The 24,334-nt window shown below is 42.9% G+C and overlaps 1 protein-coding gene across 5 annotated transcripts in view; it reads left to right on the plus strand.

The window, feature by feature from the left end:
• Positions 1-3,618: 3,618 nt before the first annotated feature.
• Positions 3,619-24,334, plus strand: part of SGSM3 (small G protein signaling modulator 3) — a 247,573-nt gene continuing 226,857 nt past the window's right edge. For 3 of the 5 annotated variants that reach the window (XM_089674219.1, XM_089674222.1, XM_089674223.1), the window contains exon 1: positions 3,619-3,772. The gene's annotated coding sequence lies outside the window, so the exon portion shown is untranslated. Of the gene's footprint in view, positions 3,773-15,076; positions 15,100-16,646; positions 16,751-24,334 lie in introns of those variants that run through there. The other 2 variants (XM_089674221.1, XM_089674220.1) reach the window with 2 other exon arrangements.

The following is a 24,334-nucleotide window of genomic DNA, read 5'->3' on the forward strand; positions in this document are numbered from 1 at the left end:
ACCTTATTTGGCAAGAGGATGGTTTAAACAGCTACACTGAACGCATTCCTGAGGGAGGGGGTGGAATGAGGGGATACAGAAGACTTCTTAATACAGTGAGAGCCTGTGCCTGGCTCTTGTATGCACGATACTACACCTCCCCCCCCCCCCTCAGGTGATGGCATATGAATTTAAGAGCAATACCAAAATGTAGAAGTTTGGGGTAAAATGGAGAACCGCACCTCTCCCTGTGGGCATGATTGTGACAGCAGCGTCCATCTTATCTTCAAGAAAATCAGTGTGGCTTCTCAATTCGTGAATTTCCTTGGAGAGATGAGTCGCTAGTCTGGAGGTGAAGCTCCTGCTGCAGCATGGTCTTAAACCTGGCAAGGAGATCTGCGTCACGCGAGGGGGGCTGTGGGAGGTCTGCGGCCTGCAAGGGGGGCTGTGGGAGGTCGGTGTCCTGCAAAAGGGGGCTGTGGGATGTCAGGCAGGCTCTCCAGGTCCGAGAGGGTGTCCGGGTCGCCCGAGGGGAGAGGCGGGGAAGCAGCCAAAATCGAGGCCAGGGCTTCTGCCGGCGAGTAGGCCGCATCGCCGGACCGGCCCGGCACTCGAGCGCTGGAGGTGCGGGAGGCCGCGTATTTCTTCCTCATAGGTAACGGGGGGGTCAGCGGAGTATGAGGGCAAGGGTGGGAGACAGAGCAGGCTCCCCAGGAGGCAGGGAAGGAGCTGATTTGCCTGGTGGTGGAGGAGCGGGATCAGCAGGCAGCCATCATTGTGCGCTGCTCACGAGTGCCCCCCTAACTTTTTTTTTAACCGTTTCCTGAGCGCCCTATTGCAGAACTACTGCTACAGGGTGTCAGGGTCGCATGGCTGCGCAAAAGCACACACACACATACACATATATATATATATATATATGATTTTGTATTTCTGGGTAGGGGGTGCGTGTGCGCCCCTATCTGGCGGCTACAGCTGACGATCACCGGGTCTCGGAGGGAGATTTCCGGCCGGCACCTGGCACTTGTCGAGTGTCGCTGACGGGAGAGAGGTCTGTATGTAAACAATGCAGATCTCTCCCCTGTCATCTCTAGTATGCTGCTGTGTATTGCTCTGCATAGTGGAGCAATACAAAACAGCATGTCTCCCTAGTAAAGCACAACACACAGTTAACCCTTTGATCGCCCCAGATGTTAACCCTTTCCTGCCCAGTGTCATTAGTACAGTGTCAGTGCTTTTTATTAGCACTAATCACTGTATTACTGTCACTGGGGATGTCAGTGACAGTCAGTTCCCCCCAGTGGCAGAATGCCCGCCGAAGTCCCGCTATAAGTCTTTGATTGCCACCATTACTAGTATAAAAAAAATCCAGTATATATATCGCCATTTGTAGACGCTATAACGTTCACGTAGACCAAATATTGTACACGTATTAGGATTTTTTTTTTTAGCAAAGACCTGTAGCATAATACATTTTGGCTTAAATTTATGATGAAATTTGATTTCTTATTTTTTTTTACTGGATATGTTTTATCGAAACAATTTAAAATAGTTTTTTTTTCAAAATTGACGGTCTTTTTTTGTTTATAGCACAAAAAATAAAAAATGAAAATACCACCGAAAGAAAGCTCCATTTGTGGAGGATATAAATTTAATTTGGGTGCAGCGTTGCATGACCGCACAACTGTCAGTTAAAGTAACGCAGCGCCGTATCGCAAAGCGTGGCCTGGACAAGAAGGGGGGTAAATCCTCTGGAGGGCAAGTGGTTAAACAGCTTTAAGAATTTGTTTACACTATCAGCAGTGACCTGCATTCTTCCAGACTGGATAAATGCAGTTTTGCTTTTGTGTGTGAGCAGCTCTCTGTTCTGGCTGCAGTCAGCTGGCTGTAGGGGGTGGTGTAATACACATTCAGTGCATCACACAGTTCCCTTTTCTTCTTTTTGCATAAACTTTATTTGAAGTACACAAAGTGATACTTCATTCATGACATGTGGTGCCTTCCTGTGTGTGGCAGCATGTCTGCATTTTATCGCAGCTCACTGCACCACCCCTTTGAGCTGTGTTGCAGTGTGAACATGACACATAGAAAACAAGTTTATTTTGTGTATCCTAATGGTTACCTACATTCATTCAGTGTGTTCCAATGCAGGCCACTGTGGTATAAGTGAATAAGACCTAAGGACCCACTCACACCAGATGCAGTTGGATGCATTTTTGACTGCATTTCAACTTCATAGATAGTCCAAAATACAGGTTACCCTATGGGCATAGTGTACATCATCACAATGCAGTTTAAAAAAGTACAGCATACTGCATTTTTCCAAGCCGCAATGCACTGCAGTGTACATAAAAGCCTAAAAAAAGAAAAAAGAAGGAAGTGACCTCATAGGACAAACATGGATGGAAAAAACGTGCGGTAACTGCATGTAAAGCTGCTTTCATACTGATGTATTTTTACCTTGCTAAAAACGCAGCAAAAACCCAATCCTTTTAAATCATATAGGGCTCTTCACACCATTGCGCTGTGGGTGTGGTGCATTTTGAAAAGTCCTGCATGCTGTATCTCTGGTGCGGTTTTCGAAACTGCACCAAAAATGCAGCTGCCTATTGAAGTGAATGGAAAACATGGCAAAAATGCATACAAAACGCACAGCTGTTGCATTTTTGATGTTTTGTTTTTTTAATCAAATGTCCATGTTTACCAGGTGCATGATGGGAGTCATGCATTTTTTGTCTGTTTTTTTGGGTGCTTATGTGTTTGTACCATGTTTTTGCTATTGTGAAAAAGCTAAACATGCATAAAAATGTGCATCAAATGCATTGAGGGCCGGTTCACACCAGATGCAGTCCAGTGTGTTTTTTTACTGCATCAAAAACGCATGGATGGTAAATTATATGGGTTCCAATGGCATAGGTCACACCAGTGCAGAAAAAAAAAGTAGAAGATGCTGCATTTTTTCTACACAGAGCTGTAATGTGGCAAAATGCATAAAATCCACATCTAAATGCATCAAAAACACAGTGTAACTATTAAAATACAAACCAGGAAACCTTGCAAAAAAACCAAGAGGAAAAAATGCACTGGAGGTATTGTGGAAGTGTTTTTGTTTGCAGTTCACACTGCAAAAACTCTGCATTTCTGCATGCACATTTTTTATGCTTTTTTAGGGTGTTCCAGTGTGTTTTTCTTATCTTTCCCCAAGGTTTCCTGGGTTTTTTCATGTGATGCAGCGGATGCGGTTTTTATACATTCTGGTGTGTTTTAGATTCCAGGACAGTTCTGTGCAGAAAAAATGCAGCATGTTCTACTTTTTTTCTACACTGGTACTGACCACACTGGTGTGAATTATGGCATTGGAACCCATATAATTCATTGTCCATGTATTTTTGACGCAGAAAAAAAAAGCACTGGACTGCAAGTTATGTGGTTTTGTGTGTATGAGCCCTAAAATAATTAAACGTACTACAACACACATTTAAAAAAAACAGATGAAACAGCGACCACAGCTAGCTATGGACCTTAGTCTTGTGCTCTCATACAGTGTACTTATAGTAACATAATCACTGGCTATTTACCCATGGACTACACTTCCCTGCATGCTTCAGAAGAGGCATGCGCAGTGTAGGATCAGCGATGGGCCTGTAACTAGCGCGCATGCGCTGTAATGACAAAGCGCAGTTTTGCTGGAGGTGTGAGGTGATGTAGAAGACGGTGCGAGGACTGGGAGGCTGGGGACAAGTTGGGCTCTCTGCACACATCGACATGAGCTGGATATTAACGTGGAGAACAGGTAATGGGAAAACGTATAAATATAGACGGGCGGCTATGTGATACCTGCAGGTGATGTGACCTTTATTAGGGTGTCAGTCGGACATGTGGAAGGATTTGTGTAATGAGAGGCGGAGGAATGATGACATTTCCTTGTGGAGTGCTGTATACAAAGATGGAGCACCGAGGGTTCGGTATATAGAGAATACTTGTAGGTGGGGTGTAGATGGGATCAGACAGGTTCTTATATACTGTGTACAAAGCACAAGCTGGATTACACTCTTTGCAGGCTGGAAGACTGCACTGCTGGCATCTTGTTGGTAGAAGAGCTGACCTGGGGTTTTATCCCCACAATGAATGGACTGTAGGTACACGGAGGGCTGCAGAGGAGGGAGTGGGGCTGTGTGATGATGTGTGATAAGGAGACAGCCTGGTCCTGAGTGACGTGTGCCTCTGACTCATAATCACTTTGTCCTGATGTGTGTGTGTGTGGGCTGGCTGGCTGGCCGGCCATCTGTTTCATTTACTCGGCTGTTGTATGGAATCTACATTTCACTCTTCTCCTGAGACTGAGACCCTCTTCTAGCGAGACATTCTTCGACTAAGACCCTCTTCTCCTGAGACATTTTTCTCCTGAGGCCGAGACCCTCTTCTAGCGAGACATTCTTCTGAGACTGAGACCCTCTTCTCCCGAGACATTTTTCTCCTGAGACTGAGACCCTCTTCTCCCGAGACATTTTTCTCCTGTGACTGAGACCCTCTTCTCCCGAGACATTCTTCTCCCGAGAATGAGACCCTCTTCTACCAAGAGACATTCTTCTCCCGAGACTGAGACCCTCTTCTACCAAGAGACATTCTTCTCCCGAGACTGAGACCCTCTTCTACCAAGAGACATTCTTCTCCCGAGACTGAGACCCTCTTCTACCAAGAGACATTCTTCTCCCGAGACTGAGACCCTCTTCTACCAAGAGACATTCTTCTCCCGAGACTGAGACCCTCTTCTACCAAGAGACATTCTTCTCCCGAGACTGAGACCCTCTTCTACCAAGAGACATTCTTCTCCCGAGACTGAGACCCTCTTCTACCAAGAGACATTCTTCTCCCGAGACTGAGACCCTCTTCTACCAAGAGACATTCTTCTCCCGAGACTGAGACCCTCTTCTACCAAGAGACATTCTTCTCCCGAGACTGAGACCCTCTTCTACCAAGAGACATTCTTCTCCCGAGACTGAGACCCTCTTCTACCAAGAGACATTCTTCTCCCGAGACTGAGACCCTCTTCTACCAAGAGACATTCTTCTCCCGAGACTGAGACCCTCTTCTACCAAGAGACATTCTTCTCCCGAGACTGAGACCCTCTTCTACCAAGAGACATTCTTCTCCCGAGACTGAGACCCTCTTCTACCAAGAGACATTCTTCTCCCGAGACTGAGACCCTCTTCTACCAAGAGACATTCTTCTCCCGAGACTGAGACCCTCTTCTACCAAGAGACATTCTTCTCCCGAGACTGAGACCCTCTTCTACCAAGAGACATTCTTCTCCCGAGACTGAGACCCTCTTCTACCAAGAGACATTCTTCTCCCGAGACTGAGACCCTCTTCTACCAAGAGACATTCTTCTCCCGAGACTGAGACCCTCTTCTACCAAGAGACATTCTTCTCCCGAGACTGAGACCCTCTTCTACCAAGAGACATTCTTCTCCCGAGACTGAGACCCTCTTCTACCAAGAGACATTCTTCTCCCGAGACTGAGACCCTCTTCTACCAAGAGACATTCTTCTCCCGAGACTGAGACCCTCTTCTACCAAGAGACATTCTTCTCCCGAGACTGAGACCCTCTTCTACCAAGAGACATTTTTCTCCTGAGACCCTCTTCTACCAAGAGACATTCTTCTCCTGAGACCCTCTTCTACCAAGAGACATTCTTCTCCCGAGAATGAGACCCTCTTTCCCTTTGAGACATTCTTCTCCAGACACTGAGACCAATTTCTTTTCATTACTTTGCTTGAGGTCACGGGACTTCCTTCAATTGATCTTTGTGTCTCAACTTATAAATGACCATGTTCGTGTTCTTGTTAAAATGTAATATCCAGCTACATGTTGCAGTTGCATGCTACCCTCTTCTCCCGAGACATTCTTCTCTTGAGAATGAGACCCTCTTCTACCAAGAGACATTCTTCTCTTGAGAATGAGACCCTCTTCTACCAAGAGACATTCTTCTCTTGAGACTGAGACCCTCTTCTACCAAGAGACATTCTTCTCTTGAGACTGAGACCCTCTTCTACCAAGAGACATTCTTCTCTTGAGACTGAGACCCTCTTCTACCAAGAGACATTCTTCTCCTGAGACTGAGGCCCTCTTCTACCAAGAGACATTCTTCTCCTGAGACTGAGACCCTCTTCTACCAAGAGACATTCTTCTCCTGAGACTGAGACCCTCTTCTTCCAAGAGACATTCTTCTCCTGAGACTGAGACCCTCTTCTTCCAAGAGACATTCTTCTCCTGAGACTGAGACCCTCTTCTTCCAAGAGACATTCTTCTCCTGAGACTGAGACCCTCTTCTTCCAAGAGACATTCTTCTCCTGAGACTGAGACCCTCTTCTTCCAAGAGACATTCTTCTCCTGAGACTGAGACCCTCTTCTTCCAAGAGACATTCTTCTCCTGAGACTGAGACCCTCTTCTTCCAAGAGACATTCTTCTCCTGAGACTGAGACCCTCTTCTTCCAAGAGACATTCTTCTCCTGAGACTGAGACCCTCTTCTTCCAAGAGACATTCTTCTCCTGAGACTGAGACCCTCTTCTTCCAAGAGACATTCTTCTCCTGAGACTGAGACCCTCTTCTTCCAAGAGACATTCTTCTCCTGAGACTGAGACCCTCTTCTTCCAAGAGACATTCTTCTCCTGAGACTGAGACCCTCTTCTTCCAAGAGACATTCTTCTCCTGAGACTGAGACCCTCTTCTTCCAAGAGACATTCTTCTCCTGAGACTGAGACCCTCTTCTTCCAAGAGACATTCTTCTCCTGAGACCCTCTTCTACCAAGAGACATTCTTCTCCTGAGACTGAGACCCTCTTCTACCAAGAGACATTCTTCTCCTGAGACCCTCTTCTACCTATAGGGAACCTGATTAACTTAGAATATGTTAAAGGATATCTTTTTGCAGGTAAATCGTGTGACTTGGCTGTTCAAATCGCATCCAATGATCAGCAATGGAACTGTTCTAATCAGTGCGACTCTGACTTCATTGGAGTCGCACTGATTAGTAAAGTAGTTCCTGCATTACTTTTGTTGATTTAGGGTGTGACTTGCATAGACATCTGTGCATGAATTTGCACAGATGTCTATCAAGTCACACCCCAAATCGCACTGCCATCTGATTTTGAAATCGTGCGACTTCAAGTTCATTTCAAAGTCTGATACAGTGAGATACAGGCTCCTTTAGACACTCAGTACACCGTCTACCCATACCACCTGCATGGACAGGCACTTACTGAATTGCAGGAAGAATAAATTAATTTAGAGAGCTCTCACCAGCACCCTCACAGTTTTTTGCGAACTACAAGCCATCGGCTGCGGAGGCCAACGGTACTTGTAGGTCATTCATTCACAGAACTCTGTGAATGAATGATGCAGCCGTGTGGGTGGAGCCCCGCACTTCAATGTTTTTAAATTGTGGGTGTGGGAGAAGATCCCCGGCCTGCTGTCACAGAGGGGTGGTATCGGGGGTAGAGGAGGCAGGAGCTGGAGCATGTTACATGTTCCATTCTAAATACAGGTGGAATATGTAACATGTTTAAGAGGTGGACTTAGCCTTTAAAGTGATTCTAATGATAATTTTTGGCTTAAAATAAAAAGATGTTATACTTACCTGCTCTTTGCAACAATATTGTAAAAGTGGCCTATTCTCCTTGGCAGTCCCCATCAGCGATGTCCTTTCTACTGGTGCTTCCTTAACTAGCTGAACAGGGCTGTGTACGTTCATAGATGCACACTGTGCGAGTAAACCACGCCCCCACTCCCTCCTCATAGGAGTTTGACAGCAGCAGGAGCCTATGGCTCTTACTGCTTTCAGTGTCTTCTGTGAGACCAGGAAGTGGGAGGAGTGATGATGCAGCCAAGACAGAGCTGGAACAGTGACAGGAGTCAGGTAAGTGTTTAGGGATTGGAGGTGGGTAGAACAGGTAGTGGGGCATGTTTTACCTTAATGTAGGGAATGCAGTAAGGTTAAAGCCTGGTACACACTATAACCCAGCGGGCTGAATAAAAAGAAACCTCACAGATCACTGTACTAACACAAGCGATGTTAATACAGCGATCTCCCCCACTTTTCTATTGTGTTCTGACAGAGGGACCGCCCCCCCGCCAGGACACACTGATCAGCGCTCACAGCCATTGGCTGCCAGGTCTGATCAGATGCTGGTTTTCCAGCATGCCTGTTCGACAGAAGCTGGTCAGGGAGCTGTACACACAGGTCGAAAGTTGGCCAGTTCATGTCAAACCAACTGTTTCCAGATGATTTTCAGCCTGTGTGTACCTGGCATAAATATGCGTTGACTTCAGACACTTTAAAGGGGTCCTTTCATGCAAGCTTTCTAGTCCGCTTGTCAGTTTTTCAGGGGCACCTGATCGGAAGCAAGAAATAAAGGTGGACATAGACTGTATGCACTTTTGTCTGGTTCTGCGGAGACTGGCTGAATTTTGATAAGTGCTTGACTGTACCTGCTCAACAGAAGTCGATTGTTTGATCAACCTATTCTGACAGCAGTGGGTCCTTCTTTCAGAATACAATGTCCTGGCATAAGGGTTGCTCCATCCACCTCAGTTGTGTGGATAGAGGAAAATTTTAGTTTTTTTAGGGCTGAAGTTAAAAAGAAATACAGTGTGATATTAGTAATGTCTGGGGCTTTTAAAAACAAAAGGGGCTCTATGGCGATTTAAACGATTAATATTTTTAACATTGCACTGTTTATCTCCCCCCCCCCCGCCTCTCTCCAGCACCACACCCGGGGACTAGCAGGGAGGGGAGAGACCATGCAGTGTAATGAGCACTGATTGGCTGCTCCTCAAGAAAGGGGAGTGTCCGGCTTATCCTTTATCCCTTTTGCTGCCAGAGGCGTTTTTGCACAAGTTTTAAAAGTCATTTTAGGCTTGAAGATTAGATAAAACTCCCTAATATTCTACATTTTTTGAAAGCAGACACCCTAGAGAATAAAATAGTGGTAGTTCCATTATTTCGCATGGTATTACTGCAAACTTTCAGTTAATTTTAGGGCAATAAAAAGCAATAAATTACCCTATTTTTTGTGAAATATAAAAGATGAGGTTGCATCGAGTAAATAGATATCCAGCTTGTCAAACCTTAAATTTGTGCATGCTTGTGAAATGGTGACGAACTTCAGCTATATTTTCTATAGGTTGACACTTTTAAATCTCCTTATAGGTCATCAGTTTAGTGTTACGGAGGAGGTCTGGTGCTAGAATTATTGCTCTCATTCTGGAGTGCACGGCGATATGTGACGTGTATTGAAAGCGACGTTTTCATTTGTAGGAACCCCAGCGTGTGCTTTTACGTTTGTACATGTGTATATGTGGGAGGGGGCTAAATTTTTTTTTTGGGGGGGGGGGGGGGAATGGTATGTGCTTGCGTGTAACTTTCATTTTTTACAATTAAAAAAAAAAAACAAAATTTTTTTTTTTTTACTTTTTTTTCATTACATAGGGGACAAAGTCCCCTATGTGATGATCTTTTTGGTGACAGGTTCTCTTTGAAGCATCCAGGGTCTAAAAGACCCTGTATATCTCCCCTGTGCTCCACTGAATGTAATGTGGTGCACATTGCACTGCATTACATTCTTTCTCAGCTTGCATGGCCGGGATTCTCTCGTCGGGGACCGGAAGGGACATCATAACATCACTTCCGGATCAGGACAAGAAGGTGAGGGTAGCAGATGTGTCCGCTCTCCTCCCTCCCCTCTAGCGGTGGTGAGCCAGTCCTGGGCTTGCAGATGGGCGAGTGGAGCCTGGAAGACCTCACAGGGGGGAGGCTGGCACTGTGTGGAAGCAATCGTGCAGCAGCACTGCCGTCCGAATGCTTCCACCTGACAAGTGAGCCCGCTGCTTGCCCACAGCAGGGCTAAAGGTAGAAAAAAACTACATGCCTGACGCACGGACCTACATGTCCCAGGCGTTGGGTGATAGGAATTGAACATCCCTGTCTATAGATGTCTGGAGAAAAAATGGAAAAAGGACCACACAAAATCTGTCTGTACATAGATTGAACAGGGGTCTAAAATGGTCTGCTATCAAAAAGCATAAAGAACTGAACAAGCACAGATGTAATTCTGCTCCACTTCAACAGGGGATCTATTAACAGATCCCCTGCTGAACAAACCATACATGGTCTGTGTAAGTCCCCTTTCTCATGGCGGGTCCAATCACGTCTGACTGTCAGTTTAGCAGGCAGATCCAACTGAATGGTCCATTCACCCCTATGGACAGGTGGGTGTGTACAGACTTGTGTCCATTTACACCCACTTACCTCCGGGTCCCATCTGGTCCACTAAAAAAAGAAAGGAAGATCTGTTCTTTTCTGTTTATGCAAATCTTAGGGTAGTGAGGTGTAAACAGACAGTGGAGACCCAGCTGCTCATAGTGCAGAGCAAGATCTGTCTTTGTAAACTCAGAAACTGAGCAGACAGAGATGTATCATCCACCTGCTCTGCTCCAATCAGCAGGGGATCTGTGAGCGGATCCCCTGTTGAGCATCTGAAAGGGGCCTTAAAGTGGTTGTAAAGGTTCAAGGTTTTTTTGCATTCATGCATTCTATACATGAAGGTAAAAAAACCTTCTCTGTGCAGCATCCCTCCAGCCCCCCCCTAATATTCTCCTAAACCCCCTCTCCATACAAGTACTGTGCACTGGAGTCTTGGCTATCCCAAGACTCCCTCTTCTCATTGGCTGAGAATCACAGCCAATGAGAAGAGAGGGGGTGGGGCCAAGCTGTGGCTCCGTGTGTGAATGGACACACAGAGCAGCGGCTGGGGAGTGCACATGCTTGGGTGCCCCCATAGCAAGCTGCTTGTTGTGGGGACACCCGACGGGAAGGAGGACCCAGGAGCGTCGAAGGGGGATCTGAGAAGAGGATAATGTGGGCTGCTCTGTGCAAAACCACTGCACAGAGCAGGTAAGTATAAACCTGTTTGTTGTGGGTTTTTTTCTTTTTTTTAATTTAGGCCTTTAGGATCACTTTAAGATACCCATAGTTACAGCATTTACTTTATTGTATAGCATCAGCATTGTAATAATAATAATACAAACAATATTTATTTTCAACAATCCAGTATAAGCTTTTTTGAAGAAGCTTGTTTCATGTTGTGAGTTCTGCCTGTCTGCTAGTCATCTGTTTCCACACTTTACAGGACTGCTTGCATGCGTTGCAGCTTCTCCTATGCTTATTCTATTACTTTCCATTTCTAAGGACCACCATCTCATGATACCACTGTACACTGCATGCATACAGCAATGATGTGGCATTTTTCCTGTACTGACACCAGTCACCTGTTCAAGTAGACCGTCATGTCCCCTGGGCGTAGTAGCCCAGTTAAAGGGACTCTGTGGCTGAGCTGGAAGGGGTTAATAATAGTAGGATAGAAATGAATATATAATTTTATATTTTGACCACAGATAAGCTTTGAAGTATAACTAAAGGCAAAACATTTTTTTATTGTTTTGGATAGAGTTGGGAGGGAATAGAACACCTGACATGTTTTCGTTGTTGTCTTTGCTGCCATTACAAAGATTTACTCTCTATATTTGTCTTGTTAACCGTTATCACCAAGTGTGAAAGAAAACCCAAAATTGTTGTCACCTGAACAGGAATAGAGGAGAAAACGTCCAATGGGGACACTAGTTCTGGTGATCCTGGTGACAACTAGGAATTATCTCACTTTGGAGGGATTTCCTCTCACTTCCTATTTTGACAGGAAGTGACAGGAAGTGAAGGCAAATCTTCCCAATGGGACACAGCAAAAAAAAAAATATGACAGGGTTATAACTCTCCCTTACACTATCCATAATGAAAAAGGTTTTGCCTTTAGTTCTTCTTTAACTTTTATTCTATTGGTCATTATGTTATTCAAGTTCACACTATTTGATCCTTATGAGGGATAGGAAATGCAATTCCATTATTTTGAAGCCAGAGTTCATGTACATTAACAGGAATGTGCAATTCATATCTCCCGACGCCTGGGACATGCAGTTCCGGGCAGGGTTTTTTTTTTTTTTTTTTAACCTTTAGCTCACCTGTCAGGTGGAAGCATTCGGGCGGCGTCACTGCCTCCTGATTGCTTCCACACAGCCCACAGTGCCAGCCTCTCCTCCCTGCCCACTATATGTCCCAAGCTCCACTTGCCTATCTGCGGGCCCGGGACTGGTTCAGTGGGTGCCGCGGGATGTGGTATAGGGGAGGGAGGAGAGTGGACACATCCGCTCCCCTCCCCTTCCTGTCCTGACCCGGAAGTGATGTCCCTATTTGACAGATTCCCTGTCATTGAGGCCGGGAAAGAATGTAATGCGGTGCAATGTGCACCACATTGCATTCAGAGGAGTACAGTGGAGATATCTCAATGGATGTCTCAAAAAAGTACCTGTCACCAAAAAATCATCACATAGGGGATGTCCCCTATGTGATAAAAAGAAAAAAAGTTAAGTTAATTTTTTTTTCTTTTTTTTAAAAAGGAAAGTTACACCCAAGCATATATAACACCCCCCGCCCCCAAAAGTTTTCAAGACCCCACACCCCCACGTATGTACGCAGAAATGTAAAAGCACACGCTGGTGCGCCTACACATGCAGACGTCGATTGCGATACACATGTTACATATCGCCGTGCACGACAGAATGACAGCAATACTTCTAGCACCAGAACTCCTCCATAACGCTAAACTGATGACCTATAAGGGGCTTTAAAAGCACCAACTATAGCAAATATAGGGTACTAATGTTTGTTGTCGTTTCACGAGTGCACGCAAATTTAAGGTTTGACATGTTGGATATCTATTTACTTGATGCAACCTTGTCTTTTATATTTTTTAAAAAATTGGATCATTTATTACTGTTTGTGCCCTAAATTTAACTTGTGTATTTTTTACTGAAATGTTGCGTTTCCTAGACCTTTGTGATAATATCATGTGACATAAAAAATTTAAACTACCACTATTTTATTCTCTAGGATCTCTGATTTCAGAAAATATATAATGTTGGGGGATTTCTTCAGTCCTTAAATTATTTTTTAAATGTGTGCAAAAACAGCTCTGGCAGCAAAGCGGATAAAGGATAAGCCCGACAATCCCCTTTCCTGACGAGCACCCAATCGGTGCTCATTACACTTTAAGGTCTCTCTCCTCCCTGCTAGTCCCCGGGTGCAGTGCTGGAGACAGGCAGGGAGGGGAGGAGGAGATAAACAGTGCAATGTTAAAAATATTAAACGTTTAAGTCGCCATAAAGCCCCTTTTTGTTTTTAAAAGCCCCAGACAATATTTAAAGCAGATTTAAATATGGTTTGGTTAAAAAAAATTTTTTTTTTATCAGGACAAGTAGATTGTCATGAAGGTCAAGCAGATTGGGACACCGATTTAGTCCCTGGACTTGTAGTTTGTTCAAAAATTTCCACACTCCTGGTATATACTGCTGAAATAATTTAGAATCTTTTATTTTCACCTAAGTTACTCTTTTTTTCCAGAAGTGAAAACATTGAGTCACATAACTGTAGTATAACCTGAGTAGGTGTTTGTTTCATACCCGGTAGTCAGTAACCGGCTGCTGTATGTTCAGTAGACTGAGAAAACAGAAGGGTTACTGCGGTGCGGCATGCTTACATTTACCAAGGGTGGCTTTTCCTCAGAACAGGTTGGACTGACCTACTGCTTGAGGGAGAGTACCTGAGTCCTGTTTGACAGGTGTTGTGTGAGCATTCCACTGTTTAATTTCCTTTTTGTATGTATCCCAAGATTTCTTCTAACAGCTGTCAAGCATGTCTTCCTTCTGCTTTGTAACCAATAAACATAGCTAGGCATTGGATGCAAATACACATTATTATCTTTTTTTTCCAGACCACACTTGTTTTGATTGCAGCTTATTTTGAAACTGTGTTACCACACATAGCTTTACAAAAATTGAAGAGTTAATTTGTGAATGTATACAAAAGATGTAAAGACTGTTCAGTCTCAGTGTTTAGAGTAGATGATCCTACATAGAATTACACATGTGCCAACTCTGACAGCTGTCAAGACTAGCAACCATTGGAGGCTTCTATCAAGAAGGGCTTTTCCGTAGTATAAAAGAGCATGGTTTCATGTTTTACACTTTCCAGTTAATAACTTGGATGTTCCAAATGGAAGTGAAACAACATTTGGTGGACAGCCAAGACTAATTTATTACCAAAAACTGGTTTGCTCTAGTTACTAAAAATAAATATTTTCAATCTATAACTTTGCTTAAAAGATAACTCCACCTCTCTGAGCATGTTTCACCCTACACTCATAACTCATATCTGTGGTGTAGCATGAAACATGGGGGGGGAGGTGTTCTCCCTGCCAGTTCAGGCCAGGTTTGGAAATGGCACAGCTGTGTGTAGCTCCGTCTGCACAGCCGCTTCATTCATTCACAAAATCTGTAACTGAAACTACAAGTCACAGCTTCTGCCGCCACAGAGGGACTGTAGCTTCCAATGGAGCACAAGTGTCACTGTACTTGTACTGAACTTGTAGCCCATTGACACTTTCTCCAGGTCTATAGCTGAAGGTCTGTACCTTAGTACAGACCTGAGAAAGAGTCTGCAGACTGAAATGCACTAAAATAATTTATTTTATGTGTATGCAACTTACAGTAGATGGGTGGCAGACGTTTATACTACATTAGTCATCTGCGTTCTTGTAGCTGTTCAGCAAGGTAATGTCAATATTACCTACTGTGTCTTTTACCTTGGTGAAAAGTGTAATACACAAGAAAGGGGGCAGGGTTGGAGGTATGTTGACATGAATAGGGAGAATTGTTAACTACATTATGAAATGGACAGCCTCTCTGAATTGGGTAAATAAATATGTTAATAGAGGGAGGGCTAGCTGCATGGAAGCCAGCAATAGTAATAAGCTGGTTCTGTCAGGCTTAGAGAACTAGCTGCAGGTTTGTGCACATTGAGGGGGAGGGCAGAGATCTTGGAGAGTAAATATTGGGAGTGCAGCAGCAGGATGTGCAGCTCAGGGAATTCTTTCCTGTGTTAATGCATCAGCAACAGCAGAGAGGAAAGGAAAAGCGTAATCCCTCTGATGGAGCGGAGGTCTACACTGAAGGTAAGGAGTTTCATTCTCTCCTCTTCCTCTGTGTAGGGTTCCTTCAAACAAGCACAGCATTCAGCTGCCTCTTCTCATGAACTTGTTTTCAAGCTACTGCCAAGTGGTCTATCGAGTGTGCCCCATTATTTATTCTCTTTAATCTTTTTGTCAGAGTATACATCTTTGCCCAAGCATGTTTGAATCCACTTACTGTTGACTGACTTACTACCTCTGCTGAAAGTCTATTCAAAGCAGCAACTACTCTTTTCAGAAATTAATACTTTCCAGGGTTAGTTTTGACCTTTTCTCCTCCTACTCCTAGTTTGAGGTCACGTCCTGGTGGTCTTGATGTTAGCTTATTATTGAATGTTCTGCCTTCTTGAACCTTATTAACACCCTGAAAGTGTTTAAATTTTTCAGTCTTTCCTTCTTTCCTGAAAACTGTACATAGTAAAGTGATTATAAAGTTATGTTTAAAAAATAACAAACATGGTATACTTGCCTATACTATGTAATGTCCTCCTCTTCTTGGGTCCCCTGCTGGTGCTCCTGGCTGCTCTTCTCGTTTTGCCACCATAGGAAGTCACTTACTGCTGTGGCACACCTGCGTGCTTGATCCTGAGCCACGCTGCCTGCTTCCATAGACACAGATAGTGTGGCTCGGCCCTGCCCCCGCTTTTCCTTCACAGGATTTGACTGCCAGGAGCCAATGGCTCCTGCTGCTTCAGCAAAGCCTGTGAGAGCGGGGAGAGCTGCTATAGCCAAGCACAGTGCTGGATCGAGTGAGAGCTAAGTATGGGGGGAGGGTTGAGATGGCAATACTGTTACCTTAATTATTTTTTATATTAATGCAGGGAACCACTTTAAGTTCCTGAAGTATTTCCTGATATGTTTTATCCTTCGGGCTGTTTACCATTTTTGTTGCCCTTCTCTGGACTTGATTTATCTTATCAATATCTTTTTGTAAGTGAGATCTCCAGAACTGAACACAGCACAGTAGTCTACAAACATGACAACTACTCTGCAAAGTCCATATGTATGCAGCTCAGTGGTATAATCAAATTCAAACAAGAGCTTGCATCATAATCTGGTGTCTGAATTAAAAATGTAATTGTTTTCCCCACAATAACTGATCAGATTAATCCTCCCATACTACACTGGAAATGTGTAAGGCTGACCATACACTTTGAGATCTGACTGTACAATAAGGCTGACATGATTTTATATTAATTGAATGGATTAATTAGGTAAATCCTCATATTCTATCATTTTGGTAACTCTGTGATTGTACATACATTTTACAATCAGATTGTATAGTGTATGGGCAGTTAAGGGAGAATCTGTTTCAGTTGCTAGAAATGTCACATCTTCCTCACAAGGCAGTGATTCTACTTTGTAGTCACAAATAGGGTGTTGTAGAACTGGCTAGGCTTTTTTTGTTATAGAGGGACAGCTGTATGTATGTGCCTAGGAAGAGATTTGGGTATATTTGATACTGTGTTCCCTCTCTCCAGAGCCGCACCTGCTCTGTATAATTGAGTTGCAGCTTTAGTGACACGTCAGTGCCTACACACACGGAGGTATTGTTAACTGCGTGGACAAGGAGACAGTGGTCTGCTTAAACGTAATGCCATGTGATTACAATCTTAGAGAAAATTACTTCTCCTAGGTAAGGTAATGTTGTTTACACTGTGACCCTCCTGGCTTTTCTGGTCCCGTACCTCCCTCTGTGTGTTATGCTGGCGTATACACAGCTTTATTACATTTAAAGCACTCATTTCAGTCCAGGTAAGATTAAAGGCTTAGTGAAATTTTTTTAAGGGAATACTATTATGCTGTAATCATTTTAAGGAATTTTAAGGAATCTGAGAACAGAATTGACATTTTAATGTGAATTGTGGAAGTTCTTAAATGCAGTTGCACACTTTGTGAATGTCGGACTGTAAGCTCTGGGTTCAGTTTTTTCCTTCTACAGATCATTGTAAAATTACACTAAAATATAATGTAATAAAGCTGTGATTGTAATAGAAAATTATTTCCTAATCTACATCAGAATATATTTATATGTCACATAAAACTTTGAGTGTGTTGAAAAATGTTTAGGTAATCAGGGCAACAAGGCTTTGTTCAGACCTGAGTGTTCCCTTGTAATGTGTGACTGCTTGTTGTGGTAGGTAAAGCAGTCTATGAATGTTAAGTGATGTATGCATTATAGTGCTCTGCAGCGCAGGTGTGTTGCCCACTACTGTAATTGTGCATTGGGGAGCCCATTAGAATGAATACCACCACAAAGTGCTGTGCGTTTACGTATGTTGTGGTAAAAAGTAGTGGTGCACCAAAATTAAAATTCTGGTGCCGAAAATTCAAAATGCACTTGGCTGCAAACCGAAATGCGTAGTTTTTAAAAATGAATATATATTTTTTGGAAAAAAATACACTTTTATTAAAAAAACAAAAAAAACCCCAATATATACCCACATTTTTTGTAAAATATGAAAGAGGATGTTACGGTGAGTAAATAGATACCCAACATGTCACGCTTTAAAATTGCGCATGCTCATGGAATGGCAGGAAACTGCGGTACTTAAAAATCTCCATGGGTAATGCTTTAAAAATTTCTACTGGGTAGCAGTGTAAAGTTAGGGTAGGTCTAGTGCTAGAATTTATTGCTCTTCTCTGACGTTCGTGGCGATACCTCACGTGTGTGGTTTGAACACCATTTACATATGTGGGCATGGCCTACATATGCGTTCACCACTACGTGCAAGCACGGGGGGATGGGGGCACTTTAAATTTAAAAAAAAAAATTTATTTAATGGTTTGTTTGTTTGTTTTTTGCACTGTCCCTTTAAAAAAATTTGTAATCACTTTTATTCTTATCACAAGAAATGCATGCATCCCTTGTGATTAGAAATAATTAGTGACAGGTCCTCTTTATTGAGAGATATGGGGTCAAAAGGACCCCACATCTCTCCTCTGCAATGTAAAGCATTGGATCAAAAAAAAGCATTGATCTAGTGCTTAAAAAAAAAATGGCCGGAACCGGAAGTGACATTGCTTTGGTCTCCAAGGACATAGAGATGAGTGGAGGCCATCTTTCCTTCACTCATATCTATGCCCAGCGCCGGGATCGTTCGATGTTTTCTCAGGTAAGGCTGAGAACTACCGAGCAGCGGGTGGTGGCGTCAGCGGCGGACGAGGGCCGGGGTTTTTTCGGTACCTGTATCGGTGCTTTTTTTAATTTTGGACACCGAAATTTCTGTGCATCCCTAGTAAAAAGCTAATTTTTCCACAATGCATATGTTTTATTTTCGTGCTAATTTTTCAACAGTTTTCTCCATTAGTACATTGATGGAAAATGACCACTGGGACCATGACATTTTGCATTTGTGTTGTCCAACAATTCTCTTTGTCATTGTTTTTGTTGTGAGGCAGTCAAGCATTGAGCCTCAGTTTTCAGTGTCTGAAACCATAACTGTTGCTTATAACAAACCAACTTTTTATACTCTCAAACTACACTGGTAGAATGAGTGAGAATCTAGTTATGAGCAGCATATAAAGATGTACCAGTGACAGCATTGTGTATTGTCCAAGTGCTGTCCTTTCCCCTCCCAGTGTGAATTTTGCTGTACAGAGGATTACAGGAAGTTAAAGAGTATGTAAACCCAACATTTCATATTCCTGATTTGTGCATGCTGTAGCATTGTACTTGTATGAAAAAATATCCTATTCTTTTTGTATTGCTTCCTTTGTGTGAAATCCCTGGTGATCCTGCCAGTCCCTCTGCTTTCCTATTAAAAACTGACCACACTAGGCAGGAAAACACACAGTGGTCAGTTCTCTAGCTATGCTGGAAACTCGGGCTGCTCTCCTGCATTGATCAGACTTGTACTGACACACACCCCACCCTCCTAGCCATTCACTGAGAAGATCAGTGTTCTGTTTTTTCTCCTCCCCTATCTCTTATGCAGCGGAGAACAGAGGGAATGTGATCACTTATAAAGAGTTTATAATGTTTGTTTTTTAAAATATGTATACACAAATGTTTTTTGAATTTCACTTCTTTTTTAAACTGAATGGGTTGTTTTACAAGGTGAGGGTTTAAATATAATTTAATATCAAGTTTTTTGAGGCCCTTACAGAAGCATTCACTTGAATTGAATGGTGGTGATTTTACATATGCACGGAGTTCATCTTTTTTATTATAGTCATGCCCATTACAGAGACTGACAATTGTATACAATAATAAATTTAGGATATACCATCTATGTTGCAACATATATTACAATGCAACAGTGGCTGAAAATAGAATCTTTATTCCTTTCCTGGCCTGTTGCTTACATTTTGTTCAGCTGACAATGGAAGGCCCTGGCTGGTCTCCATGTAGATAACATGTTTTTAAATACCAGCTGTGTCCTTTGCTTCCAGTCCATGCACCCAGTATATATATATATATATATATATATATATATATATATATATATATATATATATATATATGCCTGCTGCAGGTCTGTGGATTTTCAGGAGTGGGATATAAATGGTGAATGATTATCTTCTGCTTTGTATCTCATACACATGCCTGCTGCTCCGTTTACACTCAGGTTTCCAAGGAGATGGCAGACGGCAAGAAAAACCAGTCTGACCCCTTCCCCACATGCCTTTTTTCATTTTATAGCTGAATAATCTTTAACTCCTTGCCTTTCTGTAAAGCTTACACTCCATTGACTGACTTCAAATGTTTATGACAGATTAATTGATCTTTCTGCATTTATTTCATTGCTGTAGATTTGACTGGGAATAACAGATGTTGCTGTGTGCAATTATATACGTATCTGTGCGATTTCAAGTTATTGGGATTCCCTTAACATTTTATTGCAATATATGATATGACAGATCATCAAAGGTGCAATATTGACATTGATATTGAAAGGTTTACATCACATATTTTTGGAATGTTGGTCATCCTCTTACAATCCAGCCAGACTCCAAGAAAAACAACATTAGCTATTAATTAACTCAATGCTACCTTTGCTAATAATGATGTTTAAAGGGAGAATTCAAAGGAAATACATTGTTGTCCCCTTACTTAAAGTGGAACTTGACCCAGAATGGGAAGCTACACTTTTCTTTTTCCTGCCCCCCTCCTCTGTCATGCTTGGAATTTTTTTTTTTGGCAGGTACCCGCTCCCACTTCCACTCTGACTGCTTAGGTGATCAGAGTGGAGGTTCGCTCTCCCCTACTCTCCCTGCAGCCTCTTGGGTCACTTCACAGGTCCCAAGAGATTATGGGACCATTCACTGGGCGCAGTGGGCAGCTGCTTGTGAATGCACAAGTAGTCACAGTTGGTTGCCCACAAGATGCCTATAGGGACCCGAATACCAATGAGGAATGGGGTCAGGTGAGGACAGCACTGGTTCTTGAGATAGGTAATTGTGTTTTTTTTAAATATTTGTTTACAGGGTGAAGAACCTCTGACTTGGCAAGGGGGGGTGGTGTGACAGTTTATTGATGCCCACCTCCACCATGGGATTGCTTTGGGACCACTTTTGTCTCCCCCCCCCCCCCTTTTTTTTTGGTGCATTTTTTGGGGGGCTGTCACTTTAACGGTTCATTTACGCTGGCACTGTCAAACTTGCTTTTCATATGCAAATTCATGTAATGATTTTAACGTTTACGAAAAATGAAAGAATTTCTCCAGAGGGGAACTGGTAGTTAATAGTTATGGTTGGTCTTATTTAACTAGCAGAAGTGCTGTAGCTATTTTATTCTATTTGCTGCCAGCATCACACAGGCCATGACATTGAGCCTTCTTCCAAGGCACCACATATATGCGCATCAGTGTTTTTGTGCTGTAAGGGCCCATTCGCACAGCAAAAGACAACTGACGTCCACTAAATAGCAGCTGTTTAGTGTGCGGCAGCTGTCCATTCTGGCTGCAGGGAGCTGGCTGTAGGGTTGGTTTGATTCACCTTTCAGAAAACCACACAAGTCGCTTTTTTTTTTTTATATGACCCAGCTTTATTTAAAGTGTTTAAAGTGACACTTCATTCATGTTACTTTACAGCAACACAATGTGCTGTGCTGCTTTACAGTGACGTGATCTCATCCTATGCGCTGTGAGAAAATGCAGCATGTCTGTGTTTTATCACCGCTCACTGCAACGCATGTTCTGCATGTTGTAGTTGTTTTCTGTGTCCTAGTGGTGACTGGCATTCTTTCAGTGCAGGAAAAATGCCTGAGACCGGACTATATATGAACTGGGCCTCAGCATGCTCCATAGCTTGCTCCAAGCGTAGAGACCAGACTGTCACTGATAGTCCTTGGTTTTGAAATAATGATCGAAAGGACCGGCTCAATCACTGTTATAGTCCACCACAGTCATCCGCTAGTAAAATCCACCACTGTACTTTCTCCTTCTGACTGGAGAAAAGATACATTGCGCCTCATTTTTTTTTCTCTTAGGAAGAATTTAAGCAAATAAATAAAAATTATAATAGATCACATAGGTAGATCAAGGCTTGATTTAAATTAGGATCAAGGTCAAAGTTTAGGGCCAAAGGTAAGGGGCAGTATGTTTTAGGTGAGGTTAGAAAAACATTTTTTTTTAGTGTACTTGGGTAGGATAAAAATTACAGTTAAAGTTAAACAGTGATTACACTGTTTTAAAACCTTTTTCTTAAATAATATTAAAAAAACCCCAAGATATCCATTACGGTTTACCACCAAATAAAGGCACAGATTATCCAGAAATAAACATGTATAATTTACATGTTTACATAGGATGAAATGCACAGTTTTACTAACATATGCTAAAGTTGCAAAACTGTGTTCAGACATTAAGATTTGTTGAGCCAGTGTCCCCAAATGTTTCCACTGTCCTGGTTCTCCAGGGCCTCCAAAAAGGTGATAGATAATCAGGTAATTAGATGCGTGATTTATGCCCCTAGAACACTAACTACTTGCCCTCCAGAAGATTTACCTCTCTTCATGACCAGGCCATTTTGTTTGCAATACGGCGCTGCATTCGTTTAACTGACAATTGCACGGCCATGAAGCGCTGTACATAGATGAAATTGATGTCCTTTTTTCACACAATTAGAGCTTTCTTTTGGTGGTATTTTATCACCTCTGAATTTTTTATCTTTTGCACAATAAGCAAAAAAAGACAGACAATTTTGAAAAAAAAAATATAAATTTTTGACTTTTTGCTATAAAACATATCAAATTAAAAAAAATAACATTTCTTCATAAATTTAGGCCAAAATGTATTCTGCTACATGTCTTTGGTAAAAAAAAAATCACAATAAGTGTATATTAATTGGTTTACGTGAAAGTTATAATGTCTAGAAATGGCGGTATATATACTGGAGTTTTTATTTATTTTTTATACTGGTAATGGTGATCAGCAACTTATAGCGGGACTGCAATGGACATTCTGACACTAACTGACACTGGGTGGGAACTGACTAACTGCCACTGACATCTTCAGTGACACTAATACAGTGATCAGTGCTAATAAAAAGCACTGATCACTGTACTAATGACACTGGACAGGAAAGAGTTAACATCTGGGGTGATTAAAGGGTTAACGGTGTACTGTGTTGTGATTACTGTTTAGTGTTTAACTAAGGGACGTGCTGCTTTCTATCTCTCTGCTTTGCACATCCATGCTAACAAGCGAGAGATCTGTGTTGCTTACACACAGCTCTCTCCCCTGTCAACTTCTCCTCTGACCACCGAGTCCCGGTCATGAATCGCTGTCTGGGACCCAGTGATTGGCATCTTTGGGAGCCAATGACTCCGCAGGTAGGGCGGCGCACACGTCCCCTACTCGGAAGTGCAAAATCACATATATACTCTCCAAAATGGGATAGTTTTGTGGGTGTTTCTACAGCCTTGGTGCTTCAGGGCCTCCATGTTATAGGTTTTAAGGAAATTAGTGTCATGTACCTTGGTTGGAGGCCGAGTTGGAGAGAGGCTTTGATCTGAGCATCCCTGAATGTAGTGACAGAGGTGAAAGGCTCAAAAAAAGCATAAATGCCGGTAGCAGGTGATTGGCACGGTCAGGGATGTAGTCAAGGTAAGCCAGTGTCATACTTGAGCAGCACAGTGCTGAGGTCAGTACCAGGGAAGCAGGCAGAGCAAGGTCCAGTATCAGACTGAGGTCAGTATCGGGGAAGCAGACAGAGAATAGTCAAAGGCAAGCCAAGGTCAGTATCCAGAATCCACACAGCAAGGTCAGGCACAAGGCAGGTCAACAATGGAAGATCAGTCGGCAAAAGCAAGAACACCGATCATGATGATGAACATCCAGTGATTAATACACACCAGGGTCTCCTTTAAATAAGCAGCTTGGAGCGGATGCACCTACAGTTGTGACCAAAATTATTCAACCCCCACTGAAATTGAGTGTTTTGGCCAGTTTGACATTGCTTTTGATCATTCAGTCATCTTGCTTACATTTACATTAAAGAGGCACTTGTAGGTCAGACAAATATAACATAACAGTTATAATGAAATAACCACAAATGTCTTTTCTGTGCTCACAGCATTATCAGTTTTATTCAACCCCCAAGTGACATTCAATCTTAGTACTTAGTACAGCATCCTTTTACAGTTATAACAGCTTTTAAACGTGAAGCATAGCTTGACACAAGTGTCTTGCAGCGATCTACGGGTATCTTCGCCCATTCTTCATGGGCAAAGGCCTCCAGTTCAGTCACATTCTTAGGCTTGCGCACTGCAACTGCTTTCTTTAAGTCCCACCAGAGGTTCTCAATCGGATTTAAGTCTGGTGACTGCGATGGCCACTCCAAAATGTTCCAGCCTTTCCTCTGCAACCATGCTCTAGTGGACTTGGAGGTATGCTTGGGATCATTGTCCTGTTGAAAGGTCCAACGTCTCCCAAGCCTCAGGTGTGTGACGGACTGCATCACGTTTCCATCCAATATCTCCTGGTACTGAAGAGAATTCATGGTACCTTGCACACGCTGAAGCTTCCCTGTACCTGCAGAAGCAAAACAGCCCCAAAGCATGATTGACCCTCCACCATGCTTCACAGTAGGCAAGGTGTTCTTTTCATCATAGGCCTTGTTCTTCCTCCTCCAAACATAGCGTTGATCCATGGGCCCAAACAGTTCTAATTTTGTTTCATCAGTCCACAGAACACTATCCCACAACTTTTGTGGTTTGTCCACATGGCTTTTGGCATACTGCAGTCGACTCTTCTTATTCTTTGGAGACAGCAAG

This window comes from Staurois parvus, unplaced genomic scaffold (genome assembly GCF_062004578.1).
Source record: "Staurois parvus isolate SC_StPar_1 unplaced genomic scaffold, SC_StPar_1.0 ptg000149l, whole genome shotgun sequence".
In the NCBI taxonomy this organism is placed as follows: domain Eukaryota; kingdom Metazoa; phylum Chordata; class Amphibia; order Anura; family Ranidae; genus Staurois; species Staurois parvus.